The sequence below is a fragment of the Bos grunniens genome, chromosome 7 (genome assembly GCF_055505025.1).
Source record: "Bos grunniens cultivar Pamir isolate PY7600 chromosome 7, Bosgru_T2T1.0, whole genome shotgun sequence".
NCBI lineage: Eukaryota > Metazoa > Chordata > Mammalia > Artiodactyla > Bovidae > Bos > Bos grunniens.
In genome coordinates, this window is record NC_141171.1 from 99426777 (window position 1) to 99453111 (window position 26335).

Consider the following 26335-nt stretch of genomic DNA (forward strand, 5'->3'; position numbering starts at 1 on the left):
TCTAAATTTCAATGGCATATGAATGGGAAATAAATAACTAGTTAATTAAGCCTAGGACAAAAATGGAAGTGATTCTTTGTCCACAAAATGGGAAAGTGAACAAGAAATTATACTGCATTAGAAAAAAGATGGTTTCATGCAATAAAATATCCACTATTACTTGTTTTTGAGTTTTGATGAGGTTTTTGTTTTTTCTTTACCCCCTTAAGTTACAGGGCCAGGATATAACTTTTAGAATGAACCAGAGAAGCAGAGTTTTCTCCTATTTTACTGGATCTAAAGTTTATTCAGATTATCAAGTCCCTGGAGAATGTGAATAGACAGGAGTTTGCAAGGAATGGAAGAGAAAAACTAAAGCTACCCAGGCGTTACAGCAATTTAAGTGGAACAAAAAGCATTGCTAAGCTCAGAATAGGAACAGATTTTCAACTTCCTTGTATAACTTACTAGCTTTCCATTTATTTTCTGGCAAACACTATCAGACTTTTATAGCTACAGTCTTAATGGAGTTTTCAGAAATCTTAACTCAGGTATTTCCAAAAGTCCGAGTAAAGGGAAACATAATGGGCCGCTAAAGATGGCATTTTATAGTGCTAGTTAGCCACGGAGCTTATGGGAATGCAAGCATTTAGGGGGTTTGAAAATGATTTCTATGATCCCTTGTTATATAAGCACAATTACAAAGAAACTAGATTAATTTTTAAAGAATGGCAGTAGGCATCAATTTCATGCTGATTGACCTTCTTTATAAATTTTAATACATTTAATTCTATTTTTAGTACATATATCATTGGTACAACTGTGCATAGCTCATGAAAGGCAATAAATTAATGAACTGTTATTAACTTGTTTGCTATAAAAAATATTTCCAGGATTTGAAAAAATACAATACTTCCTAATGTAGAGAATACACATGTACAGTTATTTTAAAAATTATAATAATATAGAATTACCTATGTAATGAAATAATATTTCTCAGTGGCCAGACAATATATTTCTCAGGTCCTGCAGTGTTTACAGATTCTTGAAACACACTCTCTACACATCTGAGACACCTGGCCTTTAATATGCAGTTACCTCTGTCCACTATCTCTAAGGGCCTCCATGGTGGCTCAGACAGTAAAGAATATGCCTGCAAAGTAGGAAACCTGGGTTCCACCCCTGGGTCAGGATTATCTCCTGGAGAAGGAAATGGCTACTCACTCCAGTGTTCTTGTCTGGAGAATTCCGTGAACAGAGAAGCCTGGTGGGTAATAGTCCATGAGATGGCAAAGAATCAGACATGACTGAGTGAGTGACACTACCTCTAAATTCAGTCATGATGAGAGGAAAACTAAATCTTGAGCCAATATAAGGCACTTTATTACTTAGTGCAATAGCTTCTGGTCTAGAAATCCCATTGTGGTATCTGGAGCTCAACAAAAGAAGCAGCACAGCAGGGTGACAGAGACTCTGGGCTCCACGGTTAAATGGCTCCTCCTGTCACTAGCTGCGTGGCTTTGGACAAGTCACTTAATCCCCCTGGATCCAGGTTTTCTTATTGTAATCTAGGGATACTAATAATAATGCTAACCTTACAGGGTTATATAAACATGAAATGAATTCTTAGTTGTAAAGTGCTTGGTATCTAGTCTGGTATATTTAAGAGTATCATATTGATAAATTTAAAATAAAACATTTAACTCTAGTCTCCACTCGGTTCACATCAATTCACCCTGGTGGACTGATCACTGCCCAGGTGATGTCCTACTTCCTTGAGAGCTGCCATTATGTTCCTTTAACTCTAAATGGATGTCCAGGCTCCACCACGGTGCTCATGACATGCACAGTTGCTCACTAAATGTTTCTTGAATCTCTATTACACTCTGTCATCAAGTTCTCCCTGTCTTTTAGGCATTCTGTTACCCCTCTTTTACTCTCCCACATGTTTTCTGATTTTCATGACTTACTGATCTACCATATATTTTTTGCTGCCGAGTAAATCTATTGATCCATCTACAGCCGTTTTGTGAGCACTCTCCCCAAGACAACCACTGTGCTAAGTGCGTTTCTCTCTTAGTTAATCCTCAAGGTAGCATTTAGAGGGTAGGACCTATCATTAGACTTATTTTGCAACTGAAAAAAGTAAGGTACACAGAAATTAAGAAATGTGCCCAAAGTTATATAGCATGAGTTAGGCAGAGCTCACATGTGAACACGTTTGGTGACGGTGATATCAAGTTTTCCTGGAAGAGGGAGGTGGGTAAGTCAGAAAAACAGACAGGTATCCTAAGGGTCTATGATTCCTCTTATAGAGAAGCTCTCCCCAGCTGCTTTTTTATTATGCTCCTGCTATGCCTCCTTCTACTGTTTTTCAGTTAAGCATGGATATTTCAGAAATGTTAGTTTGGGGAAACTAAGCAAGTACCTCCTCTTTTGTTACCATCAGACATAATTTTCCTATTCCCCTAACTATTGCTGAAGGATGCTAGCAGATAGCCATGTTTAGTTAAATAATTAATTCAGTATGCATTAATACGGCTTACCTGGTGATTCAGATGGTAAAGAATCTGCCTGCAATGCAGAAGACCTGGGTTTGATCCCTGTGTTGGGAAGATCCCCTGGAGAAGGGAATGGCAACCCACTCCAGGATTCTTGCCTGGAGAGCTCTGGCAGTCTATGGGGTTGCAAAGAGTCAGACACAAGTGAGCGACTAAAACACTTTATCCATTAATACAACGTATTATTGAATGACAGAAATAAAACAGTAACAATAAAAGCCCACTTTCCTTAGAAGTAAAGGAATAAAGATTGCATCTTTGTCTATCCAGCTACAAATATATATATATATATATATATATATGACTACACAGTATAAAATAATATCAGCTAGAGGCATTATAGTTTTAAAAACTCTCTTACATAGCAATTTATACGGCCCAGAGGGATGGTATGGGGAGGGAGGAGGGAGGAGGGTTCGGGATGGGGAACACATGTATACCTGTGGCGGATTCATTTTGATATTTGGCAAAACTAATACAATTATGTAAAGTTTAAAAATAAAATAAAATTAGAAAAAAAAATTGTCATGATGACATGTAAAATAATTACAAGGTAATTACAATATACTGTAAATTAAAACTTCAAAATATGGCTCTCGATACACTGACTTTGCTATCATATGCAAACACTAGAAATAATCTTATCAGAATCGCTAAAGAGAAGTGGCAAGGTATAATCATATTCAGAATCCACAGAAATTTCATGGCTATTTAAAGTATGAAAACCCTATTAAATAGAGGAAGAAAAAGTAGTGAACTAGTTGCAGATCTAACCTAAATTATGTTGATATGCTTAGATGGGGGCAGAGCAAGTCACCTAGCCAATATCATTAATGTGTTTATATAAATGTCTACCAATGGAAGAAATTACTGTTTTATTCCTGGGACAAAGTGGTTTAAGTGATTTCAAAGAAATACAGAAAAATGTTTTTCTATGCATAAGTGTGTTTATGATCCTCAAGGATTTGTTGTATCCCAGTTCTATTAAAAAAATAAAGTACACGCACATATGGACACCTTATCTTTGACAAAGGAGGCAAGAATATACAGTGGATTAAAGACAATCTCTTTAACAAGTGGTGCTGGGAAATCTGGTCAACCACTTGTAAAAGAATGAAACTAGAACACTTTCTAACACCATACACAAAAATAAACTCAAAATGGATTAAAGATCTCAATGTAAGACCAGAAACTATAAAACTCCTAGAGGAGAACATAGGCAAAACACTCTCTGACATACATCACAGCAGGATCCTCTATGACCCACCTCCCAGAATATTGGAAATAAAAGCAAAAATAAACAAATGGGACCTAATTAATCTTAAAAGCTTCTGCACATCAAAGGAAACTATTAGCAAGGTGAAAAGACAGCCTTCAGAATGGGAGAAAATAATAGCAAATGAAGCAACTGACAAACAACTAATCTCAAAAATATACAAGCAACTCCTACAGCTCAACTCCAGAAAAATAAACAACCCAATCAAAAAATGGGCCAAAGAACTAAATAGACATTTCTCCAAAGAAGACATACAGATGGCTAACAAACACATGAAAAGATGCTCAACATCACTCATTATCAGAGAAATGCAAATCAAAACCACTATGAGGTACCATTTCACGCCAGTCAGAATGGCTGCGATCCATAAGTCTACAAATAATAAATGCTGGAGAGGGTGTGGAGAAAAGGGAACCCTCTTACACTGTTGGTGGGAATGCAAACTAGTACAGCCACTATGGAGAACAGTGTGGAGATTCCTTAAAAAACTGGAAATAGAACTGCCTTATGATCCAGTAATCCCACTGCTGGGCATACACACTGAGGAAACCAGAAGGGAAAGAGACACGTGTACCCCAATGTTGATCGCAGCACTGTTTATAATAGCCAGGACATGGAAGCAACCTAGATGTCCATCAGCAGATGAATGGATAAGAAAGCAGTGGTACATATACACAATGGAGTATTACTCAGCCATTAAAAAGAAAACATTTGAATCAGTTCTAATGAGGTGGATGAAACTGGAGCCTATTATACAGACTGAAGTAAGCCAGAAGGAAAAACATCAAACAGTATACTAACGCATATATATGGAATTTAGACAGATAGTAACAATAACCCGGTGTACGAGACAGCAAAAGAGACACTGATGTATAGAACAGTCTTATGGACTCTATGGGAGAGGGAGAGGGTGGGAAGATTTGGGAGAATGACATTGAAACATGTAAAATATCATGTAAGAAACGAGTTGCCAGTCCAGGTTCGATGCACGATACTGGATGCTTGGGGCTAGTGCACTGGGATGATCCAGAGGGATGGTATGGGGAGGGAGGAGGGAGGAGGGTTCAGGATGGGGGACACATGTATACCCGTGGTGGATTCATTTTAATATTTGGCAAAACTAATACAATTATGTAAAGTTTAAAAATAAAATTAAATTTAAAAAAAAAAGAATGGGGGAGGGGCAAAGCTACAGGGATATATTGTATAACATGGGACATATAGCCAATATTTTATAATATCTATAAATGGAGTATAACCTTTAAAATATTAACCTTTAAAATATGAATCACTGCATTGTATACCTGTAATGCATGTAAAATTGTACAGCAATTATATTTCAACAAAAAATAAAACAATAAACTAGTAGGATATGAGACAAAACAAAACAAAAACAAAAAATAAATAAATAAATAAATAAAGTAGTCATCTATTAATCGAAGAAGTAGGTTAAAGCTTGATAATTTGCAATTTATTTTCTTAATATCCATAATATAAATTCCTAAAAATATATGACCAGAATTAAAATTAAGCATCACTGTTTTTTTGGCATAAAGAAGAATTTTTTTAAAGAACTTTTTATTCACACTTGACCAATTGAAAGTGAAAGTGTTAGTGGCTCAGTCATGTTCAACTCTTTGAGACCCATGGAATATATAGCCCACGAGGCTCCTCTGCCCATGAAATTCTTCAGCAGAAATACTGGAGTGGTTTGCCATGACCTTCTCCAGGGGATCTTCCTGACCCAGGGATCAAACCTGGGTCTCCCACATTGCAGGCAGATTCTTTACCATTCGAACCACTTTATTTATTGTTGCTAAAATAATAGTCTGTACATATAATTTAAAGCCCATCTTTGCCAGAGCATATGAAAAAGAAAAAAGTGATGTTTGCAAATTGTGGACTGTGGCATGTTATTCAGAAAGCAGAAATCAGCTTTATGTCAAGGTATAGAGGAGGCAGCGCAGCGATAATGCCCAAATGAAAGGGAACGAGAGAGAGCAGAAGGAGCGCCAACAGGATATCAAAGACTCTGAGGGGAGAAGAGAATTCTTAACCTTCTCAAGCTTCTTTCTTAAATCTGACAATGGGTTTAAGTGTGCCATAAATTCAATGCTCTCTATTTAAGGCCAGAAGGAAATTATGTTAAAATACATACATCCAGGTAAAACTAGCCCAAGAATGAAGTAGAACTCTGCCCCATTTTGCCATCTCAGCACAGAACGTGTAAGCCTCAAATCAAAGTGAATCAAAATATCATTTCCAATAGCTTGAATTTGGAGCAAAAATTCATAAAAATTCACTATCCTCTATGGATTTCATATTGTCATTGTTATGTCACATGTTATGCCCACTAGTCTCAATTCCAATCACCTACATCTGTTTTAATCAAGTAAGATCAGCTGCATATAAGACATCTGCCTAAAAACAAAAATAAGTGATTGAATCTAATATGTATAAAACGATATAACTGAATTGCTTCAAAACCATTTCACTAGAGTATAATAAGCAACTTGGAAATAGCATAGTTTAAAATATTTAGATTTCTCAAATATCCCTATCAAAATCCCACTTTATTTGACATACCCCCTTATTTGTCTTAAGTGAATACTTATAAAGAAATTTGCTTAATTTTCCAAACTGAAATTTTGTGTCGTGTTCACACCTAGGTACTCTGTATTCTCCAATCTCTCTCAATGATAATTTTAAACAAATCAGCTCTCAAAACTTTCACACATTTTGAACTCTTCAGAATACTGCTGCTTATAAGAAAAGAGACTTAGAGCATGCACTTCACAGCATGTTCATTAACCATTTAAAACCTGAGTGACAGAAGCCCAACACTCTGGCTTATATCCTTTTTAATAATTTTCCAATATTCCATATTATATTTTACCTAATTTTTTTTAGGGAAATTCATCAAAAACAGACCTTGCTACTTAACTCCACTATCAGCCACCCCCACTGTGATCCTCCTACTTCTAAGCCTTTGGCATGTATTCCATATTCTTTGTTGTTCTAGATATCTTACCACTGACACCATGCAAAATTTTTATGCTTTCCAAAATTCCCAGAGGAGAGAGTGGGAGTGAGAGTGATAAAGAAGCTGGTCCTTTATCATTTCCAAGGAGACTGCAGGGAAGGAGGTGAAAAGAGGGACATTCTGCAAGTTGTGAATACCTCGTGCTGCCAACCATCACTGTTCATGCACAGCTATGTTCTTGGTAATTTAACTGAACATATGCAATTGTAGCTGTGATACAGTAACTAGAAAAATCTATACCCAGTTGTCAGAATTCTCATATAACTCATGTCCAACCAGCCAGTAGAAAAAAGAAAAAGGGCCCCTTTCTCTTTGTTTCCTCGAGCCTGTTGGCCATCTTGGCTCAACTCAATTGAATTAGAAATCTTACCTGGCTTTTTCTCTCTCCCGGCAGTCAATAGGAGGGAAACTGCAGAAAGACTCTTTGGTCTGGGTTCCCCAGCTTCCTTGATCTGTATCCCTTTCTCTAAAGAGAAGTGTTCTCTTTAGCATCTTCATTTGTAGGTAATTCCTTATTATTTCTTCCTTAAATATTGATGAATGCTTAAGTGAAGACATATATGATCCTGAGTTTTCCCTTGGGAAGGCTTTATACTAAAATGTCAAATGCCTCAGTATGATATAGGGCTACTCAGTTATCTGTGTCATTGTAAGTGAATTTTGGTAGTTTGTTTCTTTCAAAGAATAGGTTAATTTCATCTAAGTTATGAAGTGTACTGCCATAATTTTTAGGAGCTTGAGGATTATCAATTTTAGGGACTTCAAATAATTTACAGTTAATTTTACTGGGTTTCTTTATTGTTTTCTGATTTCTATCTCATTGATTTCCCAACTTTGATCTTTCTTGTCTTCCTTACTTTGTATTTCATTTTGCTTTTCTAAATTCTTAAGATGGAAACTGAGATCAACAATTCCACACTATTCTGTCTTGAAACAGAGGTATTTAGTACTATAAATCTCTTAAACATTGCCTTAGCAGCATCTCACATATTCTAATACGTTGTGTTTCCATTTTTATTTGGATTAATATGTATTCTAACTTCCCTTTTGGTTTCTTCTTTGACACATGATTTATTTAGAACTATGTAGTCTAGTCTGCAAATACATAGGAATTTTCTAAAGATCTCACTGATATTAATTTCTAATGCAATTCTATTGTGATCAGCAAACACATTTTGTGTAACTCTTTTGATTCCCAGAATATAGCTTTTCTTAGTAAAATTTTCATGTGTGTTTGAAAAAAAGGGGTGTGCTGCTATTGTTGGTGAGTGGTTTACGAGTCAATTTACTAAAGTTCATTGATAGTATTATGCAAGTCTTCCCTCTCCCTGATGATTTTCAGTCTATTTGCAATTCCCTTCTAGAACATAGGCTATCTTGCCAACTATCCAGATCATTAAAACAATAAATTCATTCATTTTAAACTGTTCTCTATGATAAAGTTTACCTACCATTAATTTATATAGATTTCTACTGTATTCTAGATCTTGTTCCCATTGCAAATTATATATCATTTCATCTATTTTTAGTTATTGCTGATATATAAAACTGTTATTTTTATTTTATCATGTATTTGTCAATGTCCCTGAATGACATAATTATTTCAAATAGTTTATACTATTAATTTGTACCTATTCCTTGATAGCCAACTATGAACCTTGCTTCTCAACTCTGAATTCAGTGACAACACTTGGGTAGTTTATTATTGGCTTTGGTGGCAATATTTAAGAACAGAAATTTAAAAGCACTTTAAATCATACATTTTTTTTTTTTGGACAAAAAGATTTTTCGGGGGAAAAAAGCTGAAAAATTTATGCTTTTGAAGTGTGGTGTTTGAAAAGATTCTTGAGAGTCCCTTGGACTGTAAGGAGATCAAACCAGTCAATCCTAAAGGAACTCAATCCTGAATATTCATTAGAAGGACTGATGCTGAAGCTGAAGCTACAGTACTTTGATCATCTGATGCGAAGAGCTGACTCATTAGAAAAGACCCTGATGCCAGGAAAAATTGAAGGCAGAAGGAGAAGGGAATGACAGAGGATGAGGTGGTTGGATGGCATTGCCAATTCGATGGATGTGACTTTAAGCAAGCTCTGGGAGTTGGTGATGGACAGGGAAGCCTGACATGCTGAAGTCCATGGGTTTGCAAAAAGTTGGACACGACTGAGTGACTGAACTGAATACTATTAATTTCACTGTTTTTTTTTTTCCACATAATTATATCACTTGTAAATAATGAGAAATTCATCTCTATCTTTCAATCAGGACACCTCTTTTTCTCTTTTTTTTAATGGAAATGTGGACAGTGAGTTCTTAGATACATTTTCTTTTGCCATTCTTTATTAGATCTAGTTTTGTCATCCATAGAACATATAAAAAGTAAACTACTACTATATATCCATGAAGTATCTTATTATCTTTACTTTCTTAGTTTCTGCTACCCTCTTCTTGCACTTATTCCTCTTCTTAAAGAATATCTCCTCCAGGAATATTTCAAAATATGATTATATGACAATCTAGGGCATTATTTGTCTGAGAATATAATTATGTTACTCTAGAATTTTAATAATTTTTGACTGAATACAAAACTGTAGGTCCAAAATAGTTCTAATCATTTTGTCTGTATGAATATTTTCTTTAAACTTTTAAGAATAATAATCAACTGACTTCCTGCCTCCAGAAAGTTTGTTTTTCTTTTTAGACTATTTTTTATGTCCATTTGTTGTTTTTGCTTTATATTTATATTCTTCAGTTGACTATTTTTACCTGTGAGTTCATTGCCACAGGCAGTATCCTTGTAAGCCAGTGATCTTTTTTCCAGAAACAGTGTGATTTAAAGCGCTTTTCAATTTCTGTTCTTAAATATTGCCATCAAGGCCAATAACAAACTACTCAAGTGTTGTCACTGAATTCAGAGTTGAGAAGCAAGATTCATACTTGATTATCAAGGAATAGGTACAAATTGGTTCTAGCAAACCACGGCATCAGCTACTATAACACAGAGAATATATTGAGGAAGGATTAAAGCTAGGAATACATCTCACCCGTTCAGTTGAATTGGAGAGGAGAGGTCATCAGTCTTAGGATGAGGATCCAACCAGCACAGCTTCAGTGGTCACATTGCTTTGCTTTCACTTCAACAGACAATTTCTCTGTTTGTTACCCAGTCCAAGCTAGTACTCCTTGCTGCAAAATAAGTCAATGAATCTGAGATGAACTGTTGGGATGAGGAAGGGACTTTATTCAAGAGCTGGCTGACTGAGAAGATGGCAGACTAGCGCCTCAAAATAACCGTCTTGTTGGGGCCTGGTTGCCAGGTTCTTTTATGGATCAGAGATGGGTGGGGGAGGTGAGGAAACAAAGTAAAGACTTTTCAATCCTTGCAAATGTCCCCTAGAATGGCAAGCCTCAGGAGGATGTGTTAGTTCACTTCCCTACAGTCCTTCACAGATGGGCAGCTGAAGTTATCTCCCTGAAGCAGGCCATTGTGTATGGTTTATAATTTAAAAAGTGGCAAAATGGGAGGGAAAAATCACAGATACAGATACAGTGAAAATTCAAAATTAATCCTTCCTGGTTATACGTTCATTACTAAATTCTTAGAAATATGAAGAAATGGAAGGAAATAGTCACCTTAGGTTGTAAACCAATATCCCTCACTAAAGGTTAAGGAAAAATAAAGCATTTGTGGAACAAGAATGCAATTGAGTTTCATTAGTCTTCAAACACTTTTAAGAACTGTTCATCCTGATGTGGTTTTACTCTGCACGACAGGTTCTACATGGGAGACCTGAATGGCAGTTACCAATTTCTGTGGTGAGGAGGCAAGAGATTATTATTAGATGACAATGATGTTATGGGGGAAAGGCCAGAACCAGCCTCTAGAATTACCTTCACTCAATATTCTCACTACTGCCCCTAGGTGTGTTTCATTCTAGGCTGCAACCATGAACACTTTCCCCTTCCCTCAACACACACAAACTCACACACACACACACACACACACACACAAACGCTCACAAGAACTTTCAGTTCCCCAATGGTTTCTAATATGCTGTCCTTTAAATTAATTATGTCTTGCAAACTTTCTCATTTACTTAGTTTCACCAAGGTTGATCTTGAAGAAGGGAGCCTGCAACCCTTCAAAACATCTCCCCAGAACATACTATAAATTGGACTACTGTGAATTGCACTAGGACATGAATTTAAATCAGGTTGTCTGTGAAGATTCTAGATAATTAATTTATCTCTTTTTCATATTGGTTGTTTTCTAATCTATGGATATTAAGAGAAGTTTAAATTCAACTGGAAGATAAATAAGAAATTAAATCCAATTCAGCTTTTATTTAGCACTTTAGAACAAACAAATAAACCATAAATGAATAAGTTTTGACTATGGCAAGTTAGGCTTCCTTCCCTGCTGTAAGGAAAATATAGAGAAAAATATCTCCGTTTTCTTTTCCCAAGACTCTTATACCCTAAAGCTGCCTGTGTATTGAAAAGGAAATAATTTATTCTAGACTGAAATATAAATCTAAGAACATTTTACAGCAGAGTTCTACCAAGAGCTCCTCTATGTAAATCCCTTCAGTGGTTTAACTGGGCATCTCGTGATAGGTGGCTATTGGGAACGACAAAGTATTTACAAAACTGAAACACATGAGGAAGATAATTATGAAGCCTGTATGCATGAAGAATCAGGTTTTATTTTTTACTTTGAAGGACAATTTACTAGAACTTGAAAGAATCTTGAGACTAAGTGTTAACAATGTGTATAGGATCATTATATGTAAGGTTGGATTTTAGAGCTCTCCTCTGAAATTCCTTATGAATCTGAAAGAGGAATAGGTTATCTTGTGTGGTAACAAAATGATTCATCTCCTTGATGACAGCTGCCAAGAAAAATTGCTGAAATCGGTAACTCTGACCATCAGACTATTGTATTTAATTTCTTTGAAAGAAAACATATATATTTTTAATAAATTTCATTGCATGAATTGCTTTCTTTAAAATAATAAAGTAGCAATATTTACTCTTTAATATTCTCTGCCAATATAAGACATTTTTAATTATTATTAAATAAATAAATTATTATTAATAAATAAATTAATGTATTAAAAATGTCTTATATGGACAGAGAATATTGCCTGTCTTTCCAGTAAACAAAGAATATTGTCTATCATTCCAGTTTTACAGTGAAAGTGTTAGTCGCTCAGTCATGTCCAACACTTTGTGATACAAGGATCAGGCAGTTAGCCACTGCAGCTGCCCACTTATAGTATACCCTGAGGCTGGAGAAAAAGCATTCTGTGCTCTAAATTTTGGCCCTAGAGAATTGCAATGCATACCTAATAAATAGCTTCAATGAACCCAGATCCTCTCCCCAAACACAGAAAGACACTAAAATCATGAACTTGAGATGTCTCTTCTTTGTGATTAGTAGTAATAACCTTCTTTCAACTGCATGCTTGTTTTTTTTTTTTCCCCAGAAAAGAAACAAACAAACCACTTCATATATATCCTGTATCCTCTCTTACCTCTTTGGAGCAGTTCCTCAGAGCTTTCTGAGAGGCAGTGCCCCAAGTATAGCCCTCAAAAAGATCCCTAAATAAAACTTTATTAGCAATTTTCAAGTTTTGCATTTTTCTTTAGTAAGCTCTTATGAATATCAATTGATACATCTGATATAAGAGGAAAGAATTATCCATTATTCAAAATTAGACAAGGTGATAATTATACAGGAATGAAGAGTACTCAAAGGTCTGCTTGCATTCCCTTGTCTTGGCATCCATAGCACCAAACACAAATTTCCACTGACCCAACCGCAACTCTGATAGACAGCACAGTGACTAAGCAGTCTCCCCTTAGTGATGAAATCTACCCACTCATTCTTATATTTTCAGTATTTTGGATAGATGGCCAGAGAGGTGGATCTCATTAACTATTGCCTAAAACGTATTTGGCATCTAATGCTATGGGAAAATCAGTGATCAACAAATTGAAGCTGTTACCAGAAAGAAAAGCTCATGGTTTATACTTTTTCTTTCAGAATGAAGTCAAAATTAGCAAAACTAGGTTTTACATTTCAGAAACAAAACCATTAATTAACATGATTCAACTCTGTAAGAATTCAAAAGTTGCCAAATCTAACCAGTTCTAAATAATTGCATTTTTATATCTAAATTCTTTAAAAGTTTAAGTGCATCAGCTTGAGCATATTTAAGTTAAATGATCCTTTCAAAAGTATAGAATTTACATTTTTTAAATGATTCATTGAATCACAAATGGATAGCACTTTAAGATGAGTGACTATGGCCACATGTGTTTCAGAATTCAATGATTTTCTAATCTTGTTAAAAGCATCATTTTAGAAACCATTTCATTCAGATACTACTTCATTTTTCTTCTTTATCATGCAAAGTGAACATAACTTTCTTATTCATAGATTTAAAAATACCCTAATTTATTTTCACAAACCTCAATATTCAATCTGCTACATGCCATTGTTTAAAAAACTTGAAATTGCTTTAAAGAACCCCACCCACAAAAATAAATTGATCACTCACATTGTTCATTTTTAATAAATAATGTCAGTATATCATAATTCCTTATTTTAGTTAAATTTTTACATTAAGCAAATAAGCTAATAATTTCTTCTGTAGAAAAAAATATTTCTAACTGGAATATCTGTATCTCCTACCTTGGGGTGGATGTCAGCTTATTTTCATGACATCAAGGATATAATGCTTCATGTAAACTAGGGAATAACTTCTCTGGCAAAGTACAGAGTTTGCTAGAGTTGCCTTTATTCATAAAATATATTTTATAGAAAAATAGAAACTATTTTGTCTAAAAGTAGAAAGCAATCAAACCAGTAACAATGACAAACAGGTTGATTAACTTTATCCAAGGGTAATGCTCAAACTTGTTCTTATCTCAAGTAAGATGAGGTTATTATCAAATCCACAGCTGCACAGAAATGACAATTTTTTGAGAATGAGTAATATCCACATAAAGATGGAAAAATATTTAATATTCTCCTTGGATCTTTTTTCCCTTCACTGTAGAGATTCTATTCAGATTTTTATACTATTAAGTAATGTTCACAAAATGATGGAAGCTTCACCGGAACTATCTTTTCCCACTGCAACACATTAAATCATTTATTTTCAAAGTGATCTAACAACTACTGCATCATGGGGAAAAGCTTCCCGGTAAAGAGTCAGGCCCTCCCGCTCAGGAGCAGAAACACCAGCATTCAAATGCATACTGTCTCATATGAATTAATGAATACAATTAGCATTAATGATATAATATTATGATACTTTCTTGGACTATTATAAGTTTATGGTCTTCACTTAAAATACACACAAACATCCTTGAAAGGAAAGATATTTTTAACAACACAATAGATAGGTTTCCTTTCCCAACTTGATTTCTTGAATCTGGCTGACAACACTGATGGCAGAAATCCTGAATTCTTCATACAAAACAACCCCAAATCTGTCAAATATATCTGTGATATCAGGAAATATCTAAGCAGCAGAGGTGTTCAGTGCAGAAGCAATGTAAAATCAGAGGGAAAAGAATCAAAGCAGGTGTTCCTTACTGTGTAGAAGTCAGTGACTTTTATTCTTAGACATCTGTGTATTGTCTGTACAGTTTCACAGCAGTCACAAGCATCTAAGGACTGTAACATAATGGATTTCACACGTGATTGTGAAACTGAAACTTTATAAAAGCACTGACTGCAATCTTGTTAATCACTTCTTCCTTACTTTAGAGGTTATAAAAACCAACCCACTCTTTTGACATCTCATTTCGAAAATAACAAATTTGTCATTAAACCAGAGCTATAAATTCAAGTTTATTGATATCTCTATTGGCACAGTGGCATGAGAAGCTATAAATATTACTTACATTCTTATTACCAACTTGAAAGTCCAACTGAGAAGAAAGATAAATCACTCTTAGTTCTTAGAAGATAATCAAGAAATGGGCAAGGGGATTATATCATTTCCAATATTGTGTAAAATTGGATTGAAAATGAAGTTGTTCAAACTTCTACTTAATGCAGCCTTATCATCTTTCTTTATATTCTAATTTCTCAATTAATAAAAGGTAGTTAAGAAACTTACTTTTGATAATCTTCTTAATTTCATACATTTCCTGAATGGCAACATTTCAGGAAATAAAAATGTAGTAGTGAACAACATTAGGTACAGATGCTGTTTGCATAAAGAAAACATCCTAGTGAGTTCACACCAGTATATTTTTTAGGATGGCACAAAATGATCCCTTGTGGTATAGGAAGAAACTACAACTTTCACATTCTCTCTCTGCTCTGCTGAGCTGTCCTGTCCGACTTCCTATAACCTGAGGGACTGTAGTCTGCAAGGGTCCTCAGTCTGTGAGATTTTCCAGGCAAGAATATTGGAGTGGGTTGCTATTACCTTCTCTAGGGAATCTTCCTAACTCACAGATCAAACCCAAATCTGTTGCATTGGCAGGCAGATTCTTTGCAACTGAGCCACCTAGGAAGCCCTTTCAATTCTATTCTTAACTAAAAAATACTCCAAACTTTACACCCCAAATTCTTCTAAACAACTCTTGACAATATCGCTGATGCTTCCACAGTGCCAAATTCCATGGATCAACTTGCAATCTGCATTATTATTCAAGTTTTCAGTGGTAATTATTATAGCTGGCTACTGCTGGTTTTTAAACACTTCTGCACTCTATCTCTCAGCCACTGTCCTATCCTGGCTCCTCACCAGGACAGTCTCATTCACCAGGTCCTGTTCAGTCTCCTGTAGTAGGTCTTCTTCTTTCCCATTTCGAAATGTTGCTGTGCATCTTTTCTCTGTTCTTAGTAATTTCTCTCTTTATATCTCTCCCTAGGTGATCTCATTCATTCAAGTTCAAAAGTGTGGTAAAAGTGTCACACTTTGATAACTTTCAAATTTTATTACAGTTCTGATCACTCTCCTGAAATCCTGAATCATATACCCTAGTACCTGCTTGACACCACCACATAGATGGCTACTAAGTAGCCAAGTATTTCTTGGCCAGAGCTAAAATACACACCTCTGCCTACACCTCTGCTCTTCTCTACATGACACCTCCTCTTTTCCAGATGCTCACCTTCCCCCCCAAAAAAAATATTTTAGCAAACTTGAATTATCTCTGTCTCATAGTGAATAATCAGTAGATCCTCTTGCTTTTCAGTTACAAGTTCTGATCAATATCCTCTATTCCCTGGAGATTATTACAGTCAGAATATCTCCTGTCCTCACTTTTTCCCAGACGTAGTCTCCTTCTCCACAGAATCTGAATGACCCTCTGAATATATTAGTCTTACCATAACACTTCTCCATCAAAGGCCTCCACTAGTTTTCTGTGACACACAGTGTAACATATGCCAACCTTACAATGGCTACAATGTATGAACATGCACCCCCAGACATGTCAGCTTATCTCTGTCCCCTTGCTCTTGTCCTTTCAGAGGATTCTCTGAATGCACCAAGCAGATACCTACTTCAGAGTTTTGAGCTTGCTCTCTTCAGTCTTTTCCCAAATACTGGCATGGCACCAATTCATATTTAATTCAGATGACTACTCAAAGGCCACTTCATAAATCCTTCCCTGAACTAACTTATTAAAGATATCTAACACATTTCGTCCTGTGTTTAGTATATGTTTTATTTTATTTCACAGCACTTATCACTAACTAATATTATATTTTAGAACTTACCTGGTGGCTCAGCAGTAAAAGCATCTACCTGCAGTGCAAGAGACGCAGGAGACTGGAGTTTGATTCCTGGGTGGGGAAGATATCCTGAAGGAGGACTTGGGAGCCACTCCAATATTCTTGCATGAAAAATCCCATGGACAGAGGAACCATTTCAGACATAGTCCATGGGGTTGCAAAAAGTCCTCTTTATAGTCCACCTTTCACATGCACACAGGACTACTGGAAAAACCACAGCTTTGACTATACTAATCTTTGTCAACAAAGTGATGTCCCTGCTTTTTAATGCACTGTCTAGGTTTTCATAGCTATTCTTCCAAGGAGTAAGTGTCATTTAATTTCATGGCTGCAGTCATTGCCCACATTGATTTTGGAGCCCAACAAATGAAATCTGACCATTTCCACATTTTCCCTGTCTATTTGTCATGAAGTGATAGGAACAGATGCCATGACCTTGGTTTTCTGAATGTTGAGTTTTAAGTCAACTTTTTCACTCTCCACTTTCACTTCATCAAGAGGCTCTTTAGCTCCTCTTCACTTTCTACCATTAAAGTGGTACCATTTGCATGCCTGAGGTTGTTATGTCTCCCGGCAATCTTTATTCCAGCTTGTGATTCATCCAGCCCAGCATTTTGTATGATTTACTCTGCATATAAGTTAAATAAGTAGGGTGACGATATACAGCTTGGATGTACTCCTTTCTCAATTTGGAACCAGTCTGCTGCTCCATGTCCAGTTCTATCTATTGCTTCTTGTCCTGAATACAGGTTTCTTAGGAGGCAGGTGATGTGGTCTGGTATTCCCATCTCGTTATGAATAGTCCACAGTTTGCTGTGAGCTACAGAGTCAAGGGCTTTAGCAAAGTCAATGAAACAGTGGTAGATTTTTTTTTTTTTTGAATTTTATTGCTTCTAAAAAGATCCAGCAGATGTTGGCAATTTAAACTCTGGTTCCTCTGCCTTTTCTAAATTCATTTTGTACATCTGGAAGTTCTCAGTTCATGTGTTGCTGAAGCCTAGCTTGAAGGATTTTGAGCATAATCTTGCTGGCATGTGAAATGAGTACAACTATATATTAATATATATATATATATATATATATATATATATATATACACATATATATACTATTGTCAGTCTGACTCTTTGCAATCCCGGAGTCTGTAGCCTGCCAGGCTCCTCCATCCATGGGATTTCCCTGGCAAGAATATTGGAGAGGATTGCCATTTCCTTCTCCAGGGGATTTTCCTGTCCCAGGAATCAAACCTGGGTCTCCCACATTACATGCAGGCTCTGTACCATCTGAGCCATAGTAAAGCTTGAAATGAGTACAATTGTATGGTAATTTGAACTTTCTTTGGCATTGCCTTCCTTTGGATTGGATTGAAAACTGAACTTTTCCAGTCCTGTAGCCATTGTTGAGCATTCCAAATTTGTTGGCATAATGAGTGCAGCACTTTAATTGCATCATTTTTAAGGATCTGAAACAGCTCAACTAGAATTCCATCACCTCCACTAGCTTTGTTCATAGTGATGCTTCTTAAAGCCCACTTGACTTCACACTCTGGGATGTCTGGCTCTAGGTGAGTGACCACTGTATCTTGGTCATCTGGGTCATTAAGAGCTTATTGGTACAGTTGTGTGTATTCCTGCCACCTCTTCTTAATCTCTTATGCTTCTGTTAGGTCCTTGCCATTTTTGTCCTTTATTGTGCCTATCTTTGCATGAAATGTTCCCTTGGTATCTCCAGTTTTCTTGAAAAGATCTCTAGTCTTTCCTGTTCTATTGCTTTCCTCTATTTCTTTGCCTTGTTCACTTAAGAAGACTTTCTTATCTTCTTTGCTTTCTCTGGAACTCTGCATCCAGTTGGGAATATGTTTCCTATTGTCCTTTGCCTTTCACATCTCTTCTTTTTTCAGCTATTTATAAGGCCTCCTCAGACAGCCACTTTACCTTCTTGCATTTTTTTTACTTGGGGATGATTTTCGTCACAACCTCCTGCACAATATTACAAACTTCCATTCATAATTTTTCAGGCACTCTCTCTACCAGATCTAGTTTCTTGAATCTATTTGTCACCTCCACTGTATAATCATAAGGTATTTCAATTAGGTCATACCTAAAATTAAGATTATATATCTCATTTATATTTGTGTGTGTGCTCAGTTGTTTCAATCATCTCTGACTCTTTGTGACCCCATGAACTTTAGTCAACTTGGTTCCTCTGTCCATGAGATTCTCCAGGAAAAATACTGAAGAGGGTTGCCGTGACTTCCTCCAGGGTATCTTCCGAATCCAAGGATAGAACTAGCATCTGCTGCATTGTAGGTGGATTCTTTATTGCTGAGCTACTGTGAAAGCCCAAAATATATTTACTACATATATATATATATATAATTATTTTATATTTAATGTATCTTATGAAAACTGTGGTGTTGGAGAAGACTCTTGAGAGTCCCTTGGACTGCAAGGAGATCCAACCAGTCCATCCTAAAGGAGATCAGTCCTGGGTGTTCATTGGAAGGACTGATGTTGAAGCTGAAACTCCAATACTTTGGCCACCTGATGCAAAGAGCTGACTCATTTGAAAAGACCCTGATGCTGGGAAAGATTGGGGGCAAGAGGAGAAGGGGATGACAGAGGATGAGATGTTGGATGGCATCACTGACTCAATGGACATGAGTTTGAGTAAACTCCAGTAGCTGGGGATGGACAGGAAGGCCTGGTGTGCTGCGGTTCATGGGGTTGCAAAGAATCGGACACAACTGAGTGACTGAACTGAACTGATGCAATATACTTTAACTTTATATGTAATATGTTTAATACATAATTGCTTCCTATCATATTTTATATAAATAATGACTCTATGCAATTGAAAGTGTTAGTCACTCAGTCGTGTCCAACCCTTTGTGACCCCATGGACTGTAGCCTACCAGGCCCTCTGTCCATGGAATTCTCCAGGCAAGGATACTAGAGTGGTTGCCATTTCCTTCTCAAGGAGATCTTCCCAACCCAGGAATCAAAACCCTGATCTCCTCATTACAGGCAGATTCTTTACCATCTGAGCCTCCAGAAAAGTGAAAGTGAAGTCACTCAGTCGTGTCCGACTCTTTGAGACCACTTTGACTGTAGCCTACCAGGATCCTCCATCCAAGGGATTCTCCAGGCAAGAATACTGGAGTGGCTTGCCATTTCCTTCTCCAGGAGATCTGCCCAACCCAGGGATTGAACCTGGGTCTCCCGCATTGTAGGCAGACACTTTACCATCTAAGCCACCAGAGAAGTCATACCTGCAATGTGGGGCACCTGTGGAGCCACCAGAGGAGCTCCAATAATATACTTAATATATAATATACAGTTACTGATATATGTCTGTGCTGTGTTCTTAGTTGCTCAGTTGTGTCCAACTCTGTGACCTCATGGACTGCAGCCCGCCAGACTCCTCTGTCCATGGGGATTCTCCAGGCAAAACTTCTGGAGTGGGTGGCCATGTCCTCTTCCAGGGGATCTTCCCAGCCCAGAGATCAAACACAGGCACCCCGCATTGCAGGTGGATTTTTTTACCGACTGAGCCACAAGGGATATCTACCATCAATTAAACTAATACTAAAAAATAGGAAACAGTTTCTTCAAAAATCATGTATTAAGTCATTGCTAATAATAAACATCCAGAAGACTGAAAAAGTGGCAGACCAGATATTTATACTAATCCTATCAAGAGTAACACTATAAGTCACACCAAGCAGTCGAAAAAAATGACAATAAAATCAGGTAGGACAAAAAACTAGAAAATAACATTTAATTTCAAGGCAGTAACTGGTTGAAGTAATCATTTTGGTCCACTATCATTAGTAATAAATTTTATCCTAAGATAAGTATATTATTCTTTGAGATAAATGCTAATGGCTAATGACTAGAATGTGAAGCCACATGTCTAGCATTTAGTTCACTGGTATTTAAAGAAATTAAATCCTGCTTCCAATATTTTATATACTTCACTAAACAAAACAATATCTGAAAGATTCATACTTGAAAGCCACATACTTCAAAAATTCTTGTCATTTATAACCTAATGACCACATAGTACTGAGAAAACACTTCCCATTCCAACCACCCAAACTGATTTAATGATAAACAGAAAGCAATACAGCGGCAAACTAAAATGCATTCATCTCTTACCAGATAATGCTGAGAGACATAAAGAAGACACACGTCATGAAGATGATGGAAATCTCTCAAGTCTGTTTAAAAACTGACATGTTCCAAAGCTATAATTTTTATAACTCAAAAAGATAATGCATTATATGTGTGTGTGTGTGTGTGTGTGTGTTATTCACTCAGTTGTGCCCAACTTTGTGACCCCATGGACTGTACCCTGCCAGGCTCCTCTGTCCATGGGATTCTCCAGGCAAGAATACTGGAGTGGGTTGCCATTCCCTTCTTCAAGCGATCTTCCTGACCCAGGGATCAAACCCAGGTCCCCTGAGTTACAGACAGATTCTTTACCATCTGATCCACCAGAGAAGCCCTTGAAAGATATGTCAGATCAGATCAGTCGCTCAGTCGTGTCTGACTCTTTGCAACCCCATGAATCGCAGCACACCAGGCCTCCCTGTCCATCACCAACTCCCGGAGTTCACTCAAACTCACATCCTTCGAGTCAGTGATGCCATCCAACATCTCATCCTCTGTCGTCCCCTTCTCCTCCTGCCCCCAATCCTTCCCAGCATCAGGGTCTTTTCCAGTGAGTCAGCTCTTCGCATCAGGTGGACAAAGTACTGGAGTTTCAGCTTTAGCATCATTCCTTCCAAAGAAAGATATATACTAACCAGCAAATTACTTTTTAAAAACTAATAGGATGCTTCATGAAAAAACTGACAAAATGTAACCACTGATGTGTTGGTAGATTTGACTGGCACTATAGTGACTCGGTGATAAATATACTAAACTTGTACTACTGGCATCTCTCATTCACTAAATGATTCATAAATGAAATGATGCTCCTGGCTCAGAAAGTGAACCAGCATTCTCAATGTATTATACATTGTCATCAGTGTTATTGATTTTACATATTCAAAGCACTTAAAGTTGAATATAATCATGGAAATACTTCCCCTGAAATGTGATGGACCATAAAATAGTTGCACCGCACAGCATCTGTTCAATACCCCATTCAAAACAGTTGTTCCAAATTTGCTGACCTAGTTGGTGATGAAAAGGAACTGTCAGTAAATGATGCCAAACATCTTGTTAAGTGGAAAAAATAATCAGTTTATAGCACTGTCAATTTAAAAACCATTATTTTAAAAATGAGTCAAAATGTTTTAAGTGAATGTTGTGTGACAATCAGAACATTTAAAAAGGAGCAGCTGAAAATATTTTTGCCATCAATTTATTACAGGACATTCTTGTCAATTCTTAGTATGGTCAATTTTTTTAATTTTACCAACTACTACATATGTGGTAGTTTTCATTGTAAAACTAACTCATATTTCATAAAGATGATGATGCTGAACATGTCTCAGTTCAGTTCAGTCACTCAGTCGTGTGGGAATCTTTGCGACCCCATGGACTGCAGCATGCCAGGCTTCCCTGTCCATCACCAACTCCCAGAGCTTACTTAAACTCATGTCCATCAAGGCAGTGATGCCACCCAACCATTTCATCCTTTGCCATTCCCTACTCCTCCTTCCTTCAATCTTTCCCTGCATCAGGGTCTTTTCCAATGAGTCAGTTCTTCACATCAGGTGGCCAAAATATTGGAGTTTCAGCTTCAGCATCAGTCCTTCCAATGAATGTTCAGGACTGATTTCATTTAGGATGGACTGGTTGGACATCCTTGGAGTCCAAGGGACTCTCAAGAGTCTTCTCCAACACCACAGTTCAAAAGCATCAATTCTTCGATGATCAGCTTTCTTTATAGTCCAACTCTCACATCCATATATGACTACTGGAAAAGCCATAGATTTGACTAGATGGTCTTTTGTTGGCAAAGTAATGTCTCTGCTTTTTAATGTGCTGTCTAGATTGCTCATAGATTTTCTTTCAAATTAAAGGTGTCTTTTAATTTCATGGCTGCAGTCACCATCTGCAGTGATTTGGAGCCCAAGAAAATAAAGTCACTCTTTCCACTGTTTCCACATTTATTTGCTATGAAGTGATGGGACCAGATGCCATGATCTTTGTTTACTGAACTTTGAGCTTTAAGCCAACTTTTTCACTCTCCTCTTTCACTTTCATCAAGGGTCTCTTTAGTTCTTCTTTGCTTTCTTCCATAAAGTTGGTGTCATCTGCATATATGAGGTTACTGATATTTCTCCCGGCAATCTTGATTCCTTCAGCCCAGCGTTTCTCATGATGTACTCTGCATAGAAGTTAAATAAGCAGGGTGACAATATACAGCTTTGAAGTACTCCATTTCCTAATTGGAACCAGTGTGTTGTTCCATGTCCAGTTCTAACTGTTGTTTCTTGACCTACATACAGATTTCTCAAGAGACAGGTCAGGTGGTCTGGTATGCCCATCTCTTGAAGAATTTTCCACAGTTTATTGTGATCCACACAGTCAAAGGCTTTGGCATAGTCAATAAAGCAAAAGTAGATGTTTTCTGGAACTCTCTTGCTTTTTCCATGATCCAGTGCATTTGGCAATTTGATCTGGTTCGCCTTTTCTAAAACCAGCTTGAACATCTGGAAGTTCACAGTTCACGTACTATTGAAGCCTGGCTTGGAGAATTTTGAGCATTACTTTGCTAGCGTGTGAGATGAGTGCAATTGTGTGGTAGTTTGAGCATTCTTTGGCATTGCCTTTCTTTGGGATTGGAATGAAAACTGACCTTTTCCAGCCCTGTGGCCACTGCTGAGTTTTCCAAATTTGCTGGCCTATTGAGTGCAGCACTTTCACAGCATCATCTTTTAGGATTTGAAATAGCTCAGCTGGAATTCCATCACATCCACTAGCTTTGTTCATAGCAATGTTTCCTAAAGCCCACTTGACTTCACTCTCTGGAATGTCTGTCTTTAAGTGAGTGATCATACCATCATGATTATCTGGGTCATGAGGATCTTTTTTGTATAGTTCTTCTGTGTATTCTTGCCACCTCTTCTTAATATCTTCTGTTTCTGTTAGGTCTATACAGTTTCTGTCCTTTATTGTGCTCATCTTTGCATGAAATGTTCCCTTGGTATCTCTAATTTTCTTGAAGAGATCTCTAGTCTTTTCCATTTTGGTGTTTTTCTCCATTTCTTTGCATCATTGAGGAAGGCTTTCTTATATCTCCTTGCTATTTTTTGGAACTCTAAATTCAAATGGGTATATCTTTCCTTTTCTCCTTTGCCTTTCATTTCTCTTCTTTCCTCAACTATTTGTAAGGTCTCCTCAGTCAATCATTTTGCCTTATTGCATTTCTTTTTCTTGGGTATGATCTTGATCCCTGTATCCTATAGTGTCATGAACCTCCATCTATAGTTCTTCAGGCACTCTGTCTTTCAGATCGAATCCCCTTGTATCTATTTTTCACTCCCACTGTATAATTGTAAGGGATTTGATTTAGGTCATACCTGAATGGTCTAGTGGTTTTCCCTACTTTCTTCAATTAAAGTCTGAATTTGGCAATAAGTGGTTCATGATCTGAGCCACAGTCAGCTCCTAGTCTTGTTTTTGCTGACTGTATAGAGCTTCTCCATCTTTGGTTGCAAAGAATATAATCAATTTTATTTTAGTATTGACCATATGTTGATGTCCATGTCTGTATGTTTATTTGCTATCCATATATCTTCTTTGATGAAGTGACTTCAAATCCTTTTGCCTATTTTTAATTGCTTTTTTCATTATCAAGTCTTGAGAATTATATAGTCTGGGCACAATTCCTTTAGTAGACACATAAGTTGTAAAAGGATGACATTTTTCAGCAGTCAGTGGCTGCTCTTTTGTCTTTTAAGTTTCGACCAGAGATTACATATTCAGAAATCTGATAAAGTCGAATTTGTTATTTTCTTTCATTTACAATCAGTACTTTTGGCATCCTATTTAAAAAAAAAACCTGACCTTAAGTTTACAAAAGCAATCTTTATCTTTTAGAAGTTTTATAATTGAGGTTGTCCGTTTTGCCCTACAATAGATTTTGAGTTAACTTTTATGTCTAGTACAAGATATGGAACTAAGTTACTTTCTGTTTGTTTGTTTTACATAAAGATACGTAAACTTCATGGCAAACTTTTTTGAAAAGACTGACCCTTTTTCACTGGATTGTCTTTGCACCTTTGTTAAAAATTAGTGGTCCCTTATATGTGAATTTCTGGACTATTTTTATGCCTTTACCCCAATAGCACTCTGTCCTCATTACTGAGGGTTTAGATACGTAATAATGTCGATACCAGACAGTGCTACTGTTTCACTTTTGTTCTGCTTTTCAGCCTTGTAGTGGCTATTGGACATAGTCTTTTGGACTTCCAAATAAGTGCTATAGTCAATTTGCAAACTTCTATTTTAACAAAGCCTGTTGGATATTTTCACTGAGACTGCGTTCCATCTATAGGGAGGATGAGATGGTTGGATGGCACCACTGACTCGATGGACATGAGTTTGAGGAAACTCTGGGAGTCGGTGATGGACAGGGAGGCCTGGCATACTGCAGTCCACGGGGTCGCAAAGAGTCAGACACGACTGAGTGACTGAACTGACCTATAGGGAGCCTGGGGGAGAAATAACATCTTTACAATATTGAGTTTTCTGACCCATAAACACAGTACATAAAACATTTAGTTAGACACTATTTTATTCTTTAATTTCTCCCAACAGTACTTACAGTTTTTAGTATTTGGGTCTTTCTAGAAATATTTTATCAGATTTCCCTTTTTCACATTTTGATGTTTTATAAATGTTGAAATGTTACCACTTTAAAAAGCTTCAAAGTGAAAACTAAAAAAGAAACACATCTAACAAAGGATATGGAATAACTTTCTGTAAAAGTATAAAACTGTGTTAATATTTCATATAATAAAGAATGCCAAGAAATAGAGAAATTTTCATAATTAGAAGTTCCTAAAGTTCTCATCTCTGCCCAAACTGATATATTGATTCAACGAATATAGCAAAATCCTAGTAAATAATGGTGTGGGTTTGTTTTGTACGTGACTAAAAGTTCAAAACTATATTCTAAAATATTATGGAAAGGTAAGAGTAAGGAATATTCAAGGAACCAATTAGAACAATATGTGGAAACAAGACTGAATTTGTATAAAATTATAATAATTTTAAGTGCAATAGTAGAACAAGAATAGATTAAGGATCAATAGAACTTAATGAAAATTTTATGGTACAAATAGCACTACAGTTTAATGAAGGAGGGTTTTAGTAATATTTAATAAATAATGCTAAGACATCCAAGAGAAATTAGAAGCTAAAACACATATAACAAACTCTTTATACCATTACCAACTTATATGAGAATATAGATATAAAACTTTAAAAATTTCTATTCCTCAAAATTTGCAATAAAGCAAGTGGAATGGCAAAATAAAACTGGAGGAAGACATCTGTAACACATAATAGTCCTAATGGACTTACATCCATAAAAATAAAATTGGCTACAAATGCAACAGTAGCATTAAATATATATAAAGAACCTAACAAAAAAAAGTGAATGTTTTGAAAAAGTACCACACAGAAGATAAGAGTACCTAAATAAAAGAACATGCACAACTTGACAACCAGAAAAATCACATA

At 36.4% G+C, this 26335-nt stretch overlaps 1 long non-coding RNA gene across 1 annotated transcript in view; it reads right to left on the bottom strand.

The window, feature by feature from the left end:
• Positions 1–26335, bottom strand: part of LOC147370030 (uncharacterized) — a 51268-nt gene that overhangs the window by 19444 nt on the left and 5489 nt on the right. The window contains exons 2-3 of the long non-coding RNA XR_015168335.1: positions 9904–10045; positions 7230–7325 (exon numbers count right to left, since the gene is read on the bottom strand). This is a non-coding gene — a long non-coding RNA (uncharacterized LOC147370030). The remainder of the gene's footprint in view (positions 1–7229; positions 7326–9903; positions 10046–26335) is intronic.